Source organism: Ambystoma mexicanum, chromosome 4p (genome assembly GCF_040938575.1).
Source record: "Ambystoma mexicanum isolate Mex_15411 chromosome 4p, UKY_AmexF1_1, whole genome shotgun sequence".
In the NCBI taxonomy this organism is placed as follows: Eukaryota; Metazoa; Chordata; class Amphibia; order Caudata; family Ambystomatidae; genus Ambystoma; species Ambystoma mexicanum.
The window spans coordinates 307,278,697-307,293,593 of NC_090927.1; the positions used below are offsets into that span (position 1 = coordinate 307,278,697).

The 14,897-nt window shown below is 45.6% G+C and overlaps 1 protein-coding gene across 1 annotated transcript in view; it reads right to left on the minus strand.

Annotated features, from left to right (window-relative positions):
- MFSD2B (MFSD2 lysolipid transporter B, sphingolipid) overlaps window positions 1–14,897 on the minus strand; it is a 599,687-nt gene that overhangs the window by 262,033 nt on the left and 322,757 nt on the right. The window lies entirely within an intron of this gene.

Here is a 14,897-nt window from a genome sequence, read left to right on the forward strand (position 1 = left end):
CACACTGACAACACAGTGGGCAACCGCCGATGAAATAATATTGTCCAGCGCCAATATCCATGTGGTGCGATGCAGGACAGTGAATCCAGCAACATTCATTACGGAAGCGTGCACACTAGAGGACATGCAGCAACACGATTGTGCAACCTACACAGGAGAAAGAGGGGAGGACACAGTGGTATGCGAGAATGCTCTGAGCGAGGGGGAAGTGTACTTTGTTGACGGGTCAGCATCAATTGACGTGGACACGGGAGAGAAACATGTGGGTATGGCAGTGGTGAGATTAGAAGACGGTGAGTATGAGACACTAGTGCAGTACCGCCTTCCATCACATTACTCAGCACAAGCAGCAGAACTGATTGCCCTAATAGAAGCACTACATGCAGCTAAAGGGTGCGCAGTGACAATTTACACAGATTCAGCTTATATGACGACAACAGTACATGGAGGTCTGGCCAGATGGGGGCAGAGGGGGTTTCGACGAGCAGATGGGACTCCCGTGCAACATGCAGACTTACTGAAAGAGTTAATTGAAGCCCTACGAGACCCCACAGTGGTAGCAATAGTGAAATGCCAAGCCCATACGTCAAACACAGACGTTGTGTCTTTAGGAAACACGGCAGCGGATGCGGCGGCCAAAGAAGCCTCTTACTTTCAAAAATATGAAGCAGGTGAGTACATGCTACAGCACAAGACAAACGAGGAGCTTCCAGAAGGGTACAATGCAATGGCGATATCACAAATACTAGAGTTACAGGAAGGAGCAAAGGATGAAAAGGTGATGTGGGTGAAACAAGGGTGCAGCCAATCAGCAACAGACTTACTGTGGCGACAAAATAACTCAGGAAACGTGCTAATGCCAGTAAAGTTATTGGAAATAGCGTTCCAACAACTACACTTCCCAGCACACAACACGAAACAGCACATTGCAGCAGAGATACAGGAGGAGTGGTTCGTGCCCTGTCTTCAGGAGCACTTATCTCGATTGACACTGGAGTGCACAACATGTCAGATATACAATCCAGGAATGACATTACATACGCTCAGGGGAACAATTCCAAAACCGATTGGGCCATTCAGAGAGTTACATATCGATTACGCGGACATGGGAGAAAGGTGTAATGGGGCACGTTACATGATTGTGGTTGTATGCCCATTTTCAAGGTGGGTAGAAGCAGGCCCATGTGCACGAACTGATGCTAAAAGCGCTGCGAAGTTCCTAGTGCGGGAAGTCTTTCCGCGCTGGGGAATTTGTGACGTGATTCGCTCAGACAACGGCACTCACTTTGTAAATGAGCTCTTCAAGGAAGTAACAACACTGTTGGGAATAAAGCATAAATTGTGCTCGATTTATCATCCTCAAAGTAATGGCGTAGTGGAGAAGATGAACGGCCTGTTAAAAGGAAGGTTATCGAAACTATGCTTTTCATTAAAGAAGAACTGGATTTACTGTTTACCCCTTGCGCTGTTTGAGCTGAGAAATCAGCCAAGCAAGGACCACCATTTGTCCCCGGACGAAATGGTGACTGGGAGACGAATGCACACAGCACACTCGCCACTGCGCGAACACTCAGATGCACACAGAAGCGCTGCGATATTGGGAGACGAGTTCACAGACTATTTGAAAAAATTAACAAGGGCAGCGCGCGCAATATCAAAGCAGCTCTCTCCACCTTTCACGAGAGAGGAGGGAAACACAACAGGGTCTATTACGGAGCCTGAAACACAGCTACAGCTGATGCCGGGTGAATTCATTTATGTCAGGAGTTTTGTGCGCCGGTAGAACGCACCAGGGTTTCATGGCCCATACGAAGTAGTGTTTTCCACGCCCACAGCTGTAAAAGTGAAGGGCCTGAAGTATTGGATACATTTGACAGATGTACGAAAAGCATATAATAATATGCAGGAAGAGGTGAATGAGGAGGCACAGACAACAGCAAACAATGCAAATGAAGAGAATGTCTGATTATAAATTTGTGTGCGTGGCAGAGATGCACCTGAATGAGAAAGTGGCTGACAAGTATACTTGCATTTAAGGGTATTACAAAAAAAAAAAAAAAAAACATTTTTTCTAGTGTGAACTTGTATGTAATTAATGATGTGATAAAATTGTGCAGTGTCTACTCCCTTGTCTGTGCATCCCCAACCCTACCGCCCTACCCGTTTCCATTCCCTTTCAATATATACTGGCACTGGTAGTGCCAACAAAATGTTTACATTCATGCACTTAATGCACTTTTATATCTCAAACAGGAGCTACCATGGCATCTAACGGGCAGCCTGCAACGGATATATTTATTAGATATAGAGAGTTGTTAACTGAGAGATGCAGATATTCGTATGAGTGTGGATTATCTCTGTGCATTACATTGTTTTTTACAATCATGTTTGGCCTGGTTACATATTGGTTCATAGCGTTCATCTCTATCGAGATGAACGAGGGGGGAGGTATTAACAGCACTAATGTGACCAATGCAACAGCAAGTGCAAATACTAAAGAAGGTGATTTTTTGGTATGGGACGGAACTAAACTTGAATGGGGATATTATACCACCCCATCAAATGCTGTCATCTCAAAAAATGAAGGGCTACAGGGTGAAATGCGAAATAACACAGTGTCTCTGCCGAAAATATCTAATTACAATGCCCGCAGTTTAAATGACTGAAACCCCTCCGCCATATCCTGGTTGTATAACACCCCCACCAGCCACCCTCCCCCCGTAGCCAAGAACACATTGTCAAATAACAGAAAGGAAGAAAATGAAAGAATGACAGCAACACATGAAATATTATATGATGATTGGTTAAAGGGGGGCGGGAAGGAGAAAGGGGGGCCCACTTTGTCCATCGCTCATGAAGCTGGAAAGTACATGAGGAACAAAAATAACAGACGAAAAAGGGAAGCGGGGAGGAGGAAGTATGATGAGTACTATGGGTTAGGACTAGATAAAAATGGAAGACCCACGACACCCCCACCAGACAAATAAATGGTATGCGGACATGAGTGGAACAGCTAAACAAACAACAAATGAAAGCTGTTATGTCTGCTCCCTCATCCCCCATGCTTCAGGCACGCCCAAAGTATTGTTACCCAAAGAGTTGCCTATTGTAGATGCCCAATGTCTCCTTCATCTCACGTTGTGCAGGATTAAGAACACCTTCCAGGCACATGAAGTTACTTTTAGAATGCTGCAGAACGAGAAAACTTGTTACCCAAAGACGGTAGGAGTGGTATGTCTGGAAGAACCATTTTTTGTGATACAAGGGACACTTTTTTCAGACAACAAGTGGAAGGACGAAGAAGTAATGTGTAAAGCTGAAGCGCTGGGGGGTGTGGCACCAGAGAAATTACAGTGGATAGAAGCAACGTGCGCACCAATATGGAAGGAACACATTTCAAAACTAACTTGGGTAACAGCCATTGAAAAACCCTTCAAGCTGCAGAAGGAAATAGACTATGAGCTGTGTTTTAAAAGAGAGGGGAAAGCCTCCATGGGGACAAACAAGAACTGCAACAAGACCCTCACCATCCCAGATTTACGAAAAGGGACAGCGGCCCTGATGGACACGTATTGGGTATGTGGCAACCAGGCATACCTGCACCTCCCACAATCATGGAGTGGCAGCTGCTCAATGGCCACTCTACACTCAGCACTAATGGTAATACCAGAAAGCCACATTGACGGGAGCAAAAAGATGCGAGAAAAGACCCAACAGAGCGCAGCCCAGCCCACTGCAGAGTCACAAATCTATGTCCTGTCTTCCGAGAACATGGAAGAGGTGCTGTCCCGAAACAGACGAGCATCAAACTACATATCAAAAGCATCATCAGAGTTGCTGGCACAGATCCCAGACAGATACAGATTATTCAGCTTGGCAGAAACATTCTTTGCCTCACTGATCCCAAGTATCCAGGCAAGAGCAAACGCAAAATGGCTCCAGATAACACGTTGGGAGCTGATCCAGCTGGCAAATGACACTGAAGAAGGGTTCAACGTAATAAAAGTGGAACTAAGAGCACTACGGCTGATGACCATGCAAAACAGGTATGTCTTGGACCTGTTGACAGCGATGGATGGAGGTGTTTGCCGAAAAATCGGAAGTGCCTGCTGCACTTTCATACCTTCTGAAGACGCAGACAACGGCTCCCTGTCCCATGTGATCGAAGCAGTACACAACCTAGGAGAAAGAATGAAAATGGAAGGTGGAGCAGAAGAAAGCACTTGGTTCGACAATATCTTCTTCTGGGTTCCATCATGGCTGGGAATGACTGTGAAATTTTTGATGCCGGCTGTGGTGTTCCTCCTCTTTATTTTTTGCCTGTGCCAGGTGGGTCTTCGATGTTGTGCTAACGCAGTACCGAATGGTGCAATGATGATGGTGACAATGGGCAACACCCGTAGTACAATACAAACTATGCAGGAAGTGCAGGTACAAACAGGAACAGACGACACACCAAGATATCAGCTAGTGCCTAGGTATCATCACAAGGATATAGTGGACAACTTATGGCATACTACCATTAGAGAGCCTCATATACTAGAATGGTACGAGAAGGTATGGGTAGATTTGGAAGGAGAGAGCGGATGTATATACCTGACCTGTACCCCAGATGAGTATGCTAGGAGAGCTGAGAGCTTAAGGGGGGTGTGCAGAGCGTGGATGCCCATAAAAGGCACACCTGCATGGGATGACGCAATAATTAACGAAGAGGAGTGCAGGAGATTGGAAGATTTAAAGAATTCGTTACTTAAGTAACGAAAGGGGGGAAATGTAGGGGAGGATTGGGCCAAAAGACCCCCCCTTGCCTACATCCCCTCCCCAGGTGAGGGCCATGGCTCATCGGGCGTCCCCTCCTTACCACCAGGGCCCAGGTTGTGGATGGCTCACCTGCTGAAGACATTGCCCAAACGTATTGAATTTAGCTAGGCCCAGAAACCATTTTGTCTAATAAAGATGGTGTGAGCTCGGCGCACTGTATCGCGGCCCCCACCTTTGGAGAGTTTCAATTATCCCTGTGGCCGCAGCTCCCTGGCAGATCCGCTGTGAGCCTGTTCCCACGAACAAGACGGACATGAGCTAGTGTAAAATACCAACACTGTAACATTTCACCTTCCGCAGTGTATCGCTGCTCCCAGCATGACAGCATGACCCGGCCAGCAGAGCCTGGGTGGAAAGAGAACTGAAAAATGGTCCTTCAATAAAAGCAAAAGTTCCCAAATACTTATGCCAAAACTACTTGCAATACGTGCATTTTCTCCACAAACCCCTTTGATTAGAAAATTTGTAAAACGTACAGATATGGCAGAATACATGTTCACATAGCATAAGCAATGAAGCACCCCCACCACTGCAGTTGTGTGCAAATAATAAAAGTGTCCCGGGGGGTTATTTGTTATGTGCCTCATTGAAAAGCTTACACCCCACGGTCCCGCGCCACAACCGAACTAATGCTGCTAGAGTGCAAAGAAAGACAAATGCAACCATACTGAGGGCTCATGTGAAGGACACGCGAGAATGCACCCTCCATGTGTGTAAGTCCAAGCCCCTTATGTGCCACTACCATCATATACGGTGGCAAGTCATTTCCTATGTGCTCCACCAACCTCACTACTACCTCACTAACTGCAAATGTATATGCATATAACACAATGTTGTAGTTGTTAAAACATAGTGTACAAATAATGTGCTCGGACTGGCTAAATTCAAGAGGCATTAGCAATGTTAAGATGTGAGCTTTGAAATGACTCAATTAGTAGTATGTTATTTGAATGTTTATGATGCTTTCACCGCAAATCGGCAACACACGAGGAAGATGCCTTTGTGAGTTTATGCAAGGCCATTCCCCCTCCCACCCAGTGGAGCCTGCCAGACGAGAGGGCAGAGGCCCGCGCCGCGCTGCTCCACCTCCCCCAACTAGGTTGGAGCCGCTTCAAAGATTTGTAGTCCCCTCTGCAGCACCCAAGGCCACGGCCCGCCACCTGCATTATTTACAGCCCAGTAGTAAACCTCCGCCTGAATACACAAATCCAAAGGCGCCCTCTCTTAAACCCCACAACCCACCGAATCACCTTAGGTTTATGGCCCCTGTAAAATTAGGACACCCAATACTATGGCAACATACAGCAGCACATTCATAACAACTTCTAACAAGACAAAAAGACATGTACTGCCTGTCCCATGCCCTGAGACCTAGCCCCACGACCTATGGTACCCGGTCAACAGGACACTGGTAACCATGTACTGATGAATTGTCATCAAACCCCTCTCAAGGTGCATTCCTCCTGTGTTGCATTAACCTGTAGAATAACCTATTGAAAGATTTACTAAAGAAGATAATATTGCAATAAATGAATGACTGCGGTGTGCATGGCCTAGGGCAAATAAATCAGGAAAAGACATTCATCTCTGACACTGGCCACAGTGGCACAACGACACCGCCCGGATGAACCCAGCAGACCTGCCAGGCCCAGCCCAACCCACGAGGCTGACCAGTGACGTCCTCCAGCCAAGGCCAACCACATCGCAGCAGCACCTATAGCTAGTCGTCGCCACCCAATCCCATTGAACTTGTGCCCCCTATAGAATGTAGGTTCTGATGACGTTTTTTGTAAATATATACGCCTGTCTTTGCTATTGTCGGACAGAGCACTCTCGGAGTTTGCAGAGTTCTTTGCATGCCCTATTCTGATTGATAAACTCCCATTTACGCTCACCCGCACTTGTCTTGGCCTTATTCCCATTCTGGGAGAGTCCATCATTGTCTCTCATTGCGGGGAGGATCGTGCTGGTTGGGGACGCTTGCCTTCAAGGTGATACCTAGATTGTCCAGATCATCGAACAGAGGTTTGGTGAAAATATTGTATAGAGTAGGGGAGACGCAGGATCCCTGAGGGACTCCACATATGATGGGTATAGGGTCTGCTGCTGCCGATAGGGAAAAAACTCTCATAGTTCTCTCACTCAGAAAGGATTCTATCCATCTGATGGCTTGGGTGGAGAAGTGAGCGGCAGAGTCCAAGTGTCTGCAGAGGACCTTGTGGTCCACAAGGTCGAAGGCAGCTGAGAGATCTAGTAAGAGGAGGAGGGCTGTCTTGCCTTGATCTCTCAGTTCGTCTATTTGGGTCTTTAAATCAATAAGGGCTGTTTCCGTTCCATGTAGTGGGCGGAAGCCAGATTGTCTAGATCCTAGTAGCTTATGCAGTTCAAGGTGTTTTTGAATCTGTGTATAGGCCACTTTGTCCAGGATCTTCAGAAGAAATGGGACTGTAGTAATTGTACGGTAATTAGTGGGGATAAGAGGGTCTAGGGTTTGCTTTTTGAGCAGCGGGAGCACCCAGGATTGTTTTAAGTTAGCAGGGATGATGCCTGAGGAGAAAGATGCATTGACAAGTTTGGAGATAAAAGGTGATAAATCTCTGGCAGCGTCTTTTATTAACTGTGCTGGGCAGGTGTCACCTTTGCAATTAGATGGTTTGAGGGTAAGGATGATTTTCTCTACCTCTAGTGTGGTGGTTTTGGTGAAGGAGAATTTGCTAGACTGGGGATTGTGGGTGGCATTTGGTAGTGGCTTAGGCAGATTAGAAAGGTTAAGCAAATCTTTTTTCAGTTGAATTTTGTTTTGGAGGGTGTTTATTTTATTAGTTAGAGCGTGTTGGATATCTGTGCACCAGGTCTGGTCCTTAGTGCAGGTGTCTGGTATGGCAATGGGTGATTCAAGTTCCTTCAGTATGGAGAAAAGTTCCTTCATGCTTGAATTAGAGTTGGCGAAGCGATCATTGTATGAATTCCTCTTTGCCAGGCAAACTTCATTTTTGTATTGGCGGGAGATAGCTGTTAGGTTAGCCTTATTCTCAGCAGTTGGGCATAATTTCCAATTAGATTCACATTTTCTCTTAGTGAGGCGTAAGGCCTTGAGTTCAGGTGTAAACCATTTATTTAAATGGGCTTTGGGTTTGCTTGTACGCATTTTAAGTGGGGCAATTTTGTCCATGGTATCGGTCATGATTTTATTATACTCATGAACTAAGATACTAGGGTCTAGGTTGTCGGGCAGTGCATTTAGTGTTGGAAGGATGGCAGGTATGACATTGTCTATTGTCATATTCTTCTTATTACTCATCGGGCATGATGGTGCCGTGGGAGTGACGGTAGGGGATGGTCGGGAGGTTAGGAGGTTGAAGGACACTAGTGAGTGGTCAGTCCATGGTAATGGCGAGATAGACGAGATAGCTGGTGTGTTGCGTGTGCTACAATGTTGCTTTTATGGTTGTGGGGATTGGTTGCAATCCTTACACTGTGTAGTATATTTGTGGACCTGATGGAGCGACGACTTCTCCAGTGTGTCCTGTGGGAGAAGTGGTGAAGTAGAGGATGCTTAGAAGTGGCTAGGGGTGACCTGCATGTACCTGGGCACTTGTTCACCTGCATCATTCTGTTATGTTGAGCTAGGTGTGGCCAAGGGCTGCACTGTTGGGTGTATGGCAAAAGCCTGTAGCCCGTAGGCCAGTGATCGAAGAGGCTAGGCATGCTCCATAGCAAGCCACCATAACAAAGACATGCACTTTTAAGTATGCATGTCTCCGATGGTGGTGACATTAAAAAAATGGTTGTGCAGGACCTTGTAGACATGGTTGAACAGCACAAGTGACCTGATATGCGTCCGGTACCATATGGTACCCATTATGCCACCACCTTGGACATTAGGGAGCCACATGGCGCTATTTGCGGTTGCCATGAGTTGCCCTTTGCACCGCCCATCATATATTACGTTTGTGGATTATGGTATGTGGGAAATGTTTCCTTTCATGAGGCTATTATGTTGTGCTGGGTGTAGGTAAGGCCTACAGTATTGGGTACATAGCCAAGGTCTCTTGATGACAGCCAGAACACCATACTGCAGCCATGTAGAGTTGCCTCTGTTTCCCTCTGACGATGGTGACCTTTGAATAATGGGTACATAGAGCATTTTACACTTGGTGGAACAACCAGAGTGATGTACTATGCGTTTGCCAGCACATGGTGTAGGTAACTGCACGTGTTGCACATTAGGTTGTAATTTTCCCACAGCTAGAGGTCGGGAGGTGTTTTATAAACAGAAGCATGTGTGCCTTTACGTGCAGTGCTGGGATGTTCAGCACCGACTATGACAGCATTAAGGAGCAAGATTTGCAGTGGGCCCAAGGAAATTGAATTTGTTTGACCTCCGTTGGCAATGCTGTTTTGTTTGCCACTCTGCACACAGCATTGAATACAATCCTGTAGAACTGTAAGAGAAGCGTTGATGTTCAGTCTGTACAAACGTGAGGAGGAGAAGGGAACAGAAACACATAGAAAAACATAAAAAACAAATAAATGTGTAAGCAGGCATGTACATAACAAAAACAGGAAGAAAAAACCCCCCAAAAAAACCTTTTCTTTTCTGAGACAGTACTACTGGCCCAACTCCTTATCCTGTTTTACATTTAAACCCCCCAACCCACCCTCCACCCACCCTCCCTACCACAAAAACTCAGTGGTTTACACTAAACCTTCACGCTTCCATGTGCCACATCCAGCCATTTTCTGGATGGGAGCCATGGAAAGAAAACTGTGGAGCGAAAGACACAGTTTATAAGGTTGGTGGGTCAGGTATGTGCTCAAACAGTATGCCAGAAGGTCTATTTGCACAAAGAAGTGCAGAAAACTATGGTGGAAGTGAGCAATGTAAGGAGCAGTCACCCTGGGTGTATGCAGCAACTGTATTTATTACTTTGCAATTAGTAACATGCAAGGTGTGCTGCTTGTGCCCAATATTTTTTGAAAAGTGGGCAGTAAGTGGTGTAGTGCGGAAAACAAAAAGCAACTTTGGAGTGTACACGGTAGGTGGCAGGAATCCTACTGTGTGCATGCATTGTGTGTATGATATGATGTGCGATTGTATGCTACGGCATTCGTAATGTGCCTACACACGTCTAGCAAAGCACAATGAGGCAAAGGGGGGCAAACAGAGGGGAGACACAGACAAAGAACCTAGTAGGACAGGTGAGACTTAGATCACCCAAGTGCATGGGTGGAGTGAGGGGAAGGTACAGTACATGGGAAGAAGAACAAATCGCAATAAGTAAAAATATGGGCCAATTGTGCCTAGTGCACAGATAAGTGTTCACACAAGGTGGTGGATGCACTGTTTGTCATACAGGAAACAGTCCTGAAGTGCAGGGTCTGCTATAAAGCCAGTGTAGGGGTTCGCCTGGCATGGGGAGGTAACATGGGTCCAACATCACAGAGTCGTCGGGTAAGTAGTGCAGATTAAGTTTACGCCATGCAGTTACCCGTGGAGATGATCAGAAACAGCAGACGTGGAGAGAAAGACTTTGAGGTGCTTCCGGAACCGGCAATGAATCCCTCAAGAGTCAGGGATGCAGGGAGCCTGTTGCAGAGGGAGGTCGCAGGCGATAAAGCACATCTACCAACAACTTGTTTTTTACAGAAGCGCGTGTCCCTGAGTGAGTTGGAGACGGATGAGCGAAGAGCTCATGCACACAGATATCTATAGGCAGTAAGATTTGAAGGTATTGTGGTCCCAGGGGCCAACTATTGGCGACATTTCAGTGTAGGAGAAATACCATCCCAAGTTGCGCACTCCTCTTGTGGATGCGTTGCAGAGGGGGTGGAGAGTTGAAGGGGGCAGATCTAAAAAGAGCCTGCTATAATAGTGCAGCCTACACAGAAGTACAGCTGTGCAGAGAATGATCTTGTCCGATACATTCAATGCTGCTATTGATGCAATTTTTTTACGATTTATGTAGGAGATTGGTTAGTGGGGAAAACATTTTGTAGCATTGTCGGAAGGAAAGCAGGGAGTTCCTGTGTCGATATTACACTGTATGATATGGGGCAATGAGAACGTTGCAAGCACATATCACTAACGTGCCACTTCATGGTAGGGGATGGGAAAAAAAAACAGTAAACTTTTAAAGAACGTAATGGCCGCTAAGTGGCAGATACTGTGCGCAGAGGCACTTCTAACACAGTAATAGCATAGTGCAGAAACATTTTCGGTACCTTACATTTGTTGTAGTGGGTGCTGAAGTGGATGAATGTGTATGCACACATTTTGCAATCTATCACTGAAATCTGTAATGGACGTGCCTGCAAGTGACAGTACACTAGCAGGCTGATTTTCTAACGGTACCTATGGAGTGTTGTGCAGCACAGTGTTAGATGGTAACGTCTCGGATGGCATTGGTGGAATCGTGTGTGCCCATTTACCCATACCCAATGAGGTGGTGCGGGACAAAAGGTAGTGGAAAGGGAGGAAGGACTGCTCCTGCTTTAGTGGGGTGCGGCCCTCACGGTACTTTGGGCACCGCACGTGCCACAATCTGCACTTTTTATGTTGCACATGGGACTTGCGGGATAATCCAATCAGGTACTGTAGGTGTGGTTCATGGGAAGGTGCGTTCAAACTGCTGTACATTATACTCTGCGTAGTGAGGCTGGCTGACATGGCGAAACCCATTCTGTTGCCTATATGTGATGCCTTTCTACTCGATCTGCACAAGTATGCCCTGGAAAGAAACTTTGATGGCAAATTTGGGTTGAAAGGAGTGGTTGCATTGTGGAACTGTTTGTACGAGCGCAGTTTTGCCGACATTGATGCACTTTGCAAAGACCTGGCCACTTTCGGTAGAGGCGATGTTATCGTCATCCACTACGGCGGTATGCATATGGGTTACATGTCTTGTTTAGGTTTGTTCCGTCGACTAAAGAGGTTGCTAAAACTAGTGAAGAGGTTTTTTTTCCACTGCCAAGGTGCTGTTCTCATCGATAGCAGCACAAAGAGTGTGGACCACTGCTCATGGATGTTGTTCCGAGCCAGACGCAGGAAGGTGTCTCATCAACAGAAACATGAATACTTTTTTGTCCGCTGCTGGGATGTTCTTTTGCAACAATGACCTCATTAGTTATAGAAATGCTGAATTTTTCCAACGAGATGGCATTTCTTTGTCACCCATTGGTAATGCTGTTTTGTTTGGCCGTCTACAAGATGCAGTGAAGAGTTTACTGGAACAATGTCTGCACAAGAAAACACAAAATCAAATAAAAAATTTTAAAAAGGTGTTCCTCTAGAAGCATCTACAAAAAAATTTTTTAAAAAAAGCTCTTTTAAGAGCCGTCCCTTATAACAAACTTCCCCTACCCTGGTTGCATGTTGTGCCCCTACGCTCGAACGCAGCACGAAAGCCACATCCAGGGATTTTCAGAATGGCAAACATGGAAATGGGACTGTGGAGCCACAGGGAATGCGCAATAACGTTTCTGAGCTGGGTGTGTACGCAGAGGAGTGTTGTACAGATCTGATACTGTTATATGGAGAGCTCTTCAATATCATTGTTGGAAGCGTGTGGAACTTTTGACAGTACGCAATGACGGCATTCTGCAAAAAAGAAACTGGAAAGGGAAGAAGGAATGTTTCTGCTTCATTAGGACATGGCCCTCGCCGTCCTTGGGGAAATGCACGTGCGCTTACTCCCCTTTGCTGCTAGCTACCGATGCGATTGGGACAATGGGGAATATCGCAGCTGTGGTTCCGTGTGACACAGCAAGGTCCGTTCATAATTTTGTCCATTACTGTGCGTACTCAGCCGGATTAACATGGTTCCTATTAGTTGCAGACGCACTGTAGCACATCAGTCATCAATGACATTTGTGATGTCATCTTTGATGTTATGGGTGTTATTCTTAGGAGTGCACAGTTGTGGCGCGAGTTATGGAGGCTTAGCTTACCATAACTGGCGAATTTCTGAGGTTTTTCGGTTTTACCTGTAACCATAACGTCCCTGTAACAACGTTTTTCCATTGAATTTTATAGGTTTTTACTAGTGCAACTTAACCATAACGTCCCTTTAACAACGTTTTTTGTCAGTGAATACATATATATATATAAGGACACTGCCTAGGCGTCCTGTATTGTCTGCTGTGTGTGCTTGCCTTATATATATATTTTTGTACTTCTCATTAAAACTCGATCTTTTTCATCTAGTTGGATTCGAGTTTTTTTTTATTTTTGTTGGGATCTACTGACTTCATGCATGGAGTGCAGGTTTTTCTATCCTCCATGTGGTAACAATATATATATATATATACACTTTAGTTAAGATAGCATTAAGGAGATCTATTTCAATGCAACAATACCCTTGAAATTCAGCGGGTGTGGAAAATGATGAGCATCTTAGCTCAGTGTCCTACCTGATGATGACATTATTTTGTATCTCATTGTGAATCTGTTCTGTGATATCATGAAGGTGCTCATGGGCTCTGCAACGAGGCGGGCCGAGTTAAGATGGTCATTATTTCCCACACCCGCTTAATTTCAAGGGTTTTGTTGCTTTGAATCAGACCATCTTAACTCTCTCGTAAGTAAAGATTTTACACTGAATTTCAAGGCTTTTGTTGTGATATAGTTTCTTTGGGGCCATCTAGCCATGGCCTTCGGGAAGGCCACTAACCAAAGCCGAAGTCCCATAACTCCCTACTGATCTCAGTGTCCACTGCCTTTCGGTCATTTCCAGAGGCCGACCAGCCATGCCCACTGTCCATGTTACCCGAAATTATTAAAACTAGTGATGGCCTCAGCCAGCAGCCTCAGTGTGCACTGACCATGACCATCGGCCATGCCAACTGTCTGTGTTGCCCCAAATATTAAAAACATAGCTGGTGGACTCATAGTCAATTGGCCAAGACCATGTCCACTCTAAATGTTGCATCAATTATTCCCAAAGAACCATTGCCACTACTAACTCAGTGACTTTGTTTTTCCCCATCTCCGTATTCCAGTGAAAATGTACGGGTAATCATTTCCAAGTATGCCGATTCCCGTAGTAACGGGACAACACTTGAACATCAAAAAGTCTTTCCTATCGTCACTGGCACTCGCCATGTGCCCCCTTTTCTTGTCTTGGTGCCCACACATCCTTCCATTGGGGGTTCCCTCCCTGATCCTCTCTCATTACCGCCTTTCACTCTTCGGTTCGTGCAGTGCATTTTTTTACTGAGTGTGTCTTGTGACGTTTCCGCAGTAATCTTGCAAGTTTTCTGCAGGATTACCCTAGTAAGACGAATATTATTTATGTGAAATAGGCGACGCAGCCCACCGCAAACCCTGCCACATCACACCACGTCAACTTTTCACCACTCTACCTCTAGCCTGATGTGAATGCCCCCCTTTTCCTCCTCCAAATAGCATTTTGAACACTTTTCATTTTCGACTTCAAACGGAACTCCTGAAGGAATCATGCACCGGGGAACAAAAAGGATTGTCAACTTTAATTTCCGAAAGGTCTCTTAGCCTCTCTGGTGCAAAGCACCATTGTAGATATGTAAATGTTTTTCGGGTAACTCCCTTCTCCGTCAAAGTATTTAAAAAACTACAGGACAACATTTCCAGTTTGGCAGGGCCCAAGACAAACTTTTGTTTTTGGAAACTTTCATCCAAATCCATCAGCGAGTCAAATGTTATTAGCAATAGAATTTTAGGGAAGGTCTATGTAAACAGGCTTCACCTTAAGGTTGCCACCCTATAATGTAGGGTATGTAGGTAGAATAAGCTGCTGGACCAAAGGAAAACAGCAAGTCGATACTTTAATTTGGCTAACAAAGTCATTTTGTTTTCCTTACTGCTTATTATTGAGCTTTCATGTTCTTGACCACTTTCTCCGTCAGAGATGGAATGAATCATTTGAAAAACATTACAGCTTCAATAGTCCTTGGATTCCTTATCTCCTTATCTATGCCTATCTTTGTAGCACGTTCAGAGAGACATGCATTGCAGATTCTCAAACTCACCCCCCCGCCCCGACCCCACATATTTCAATCTTTGAGGTCAGAATGGTGCAATTTGTTAACTGGGGCAG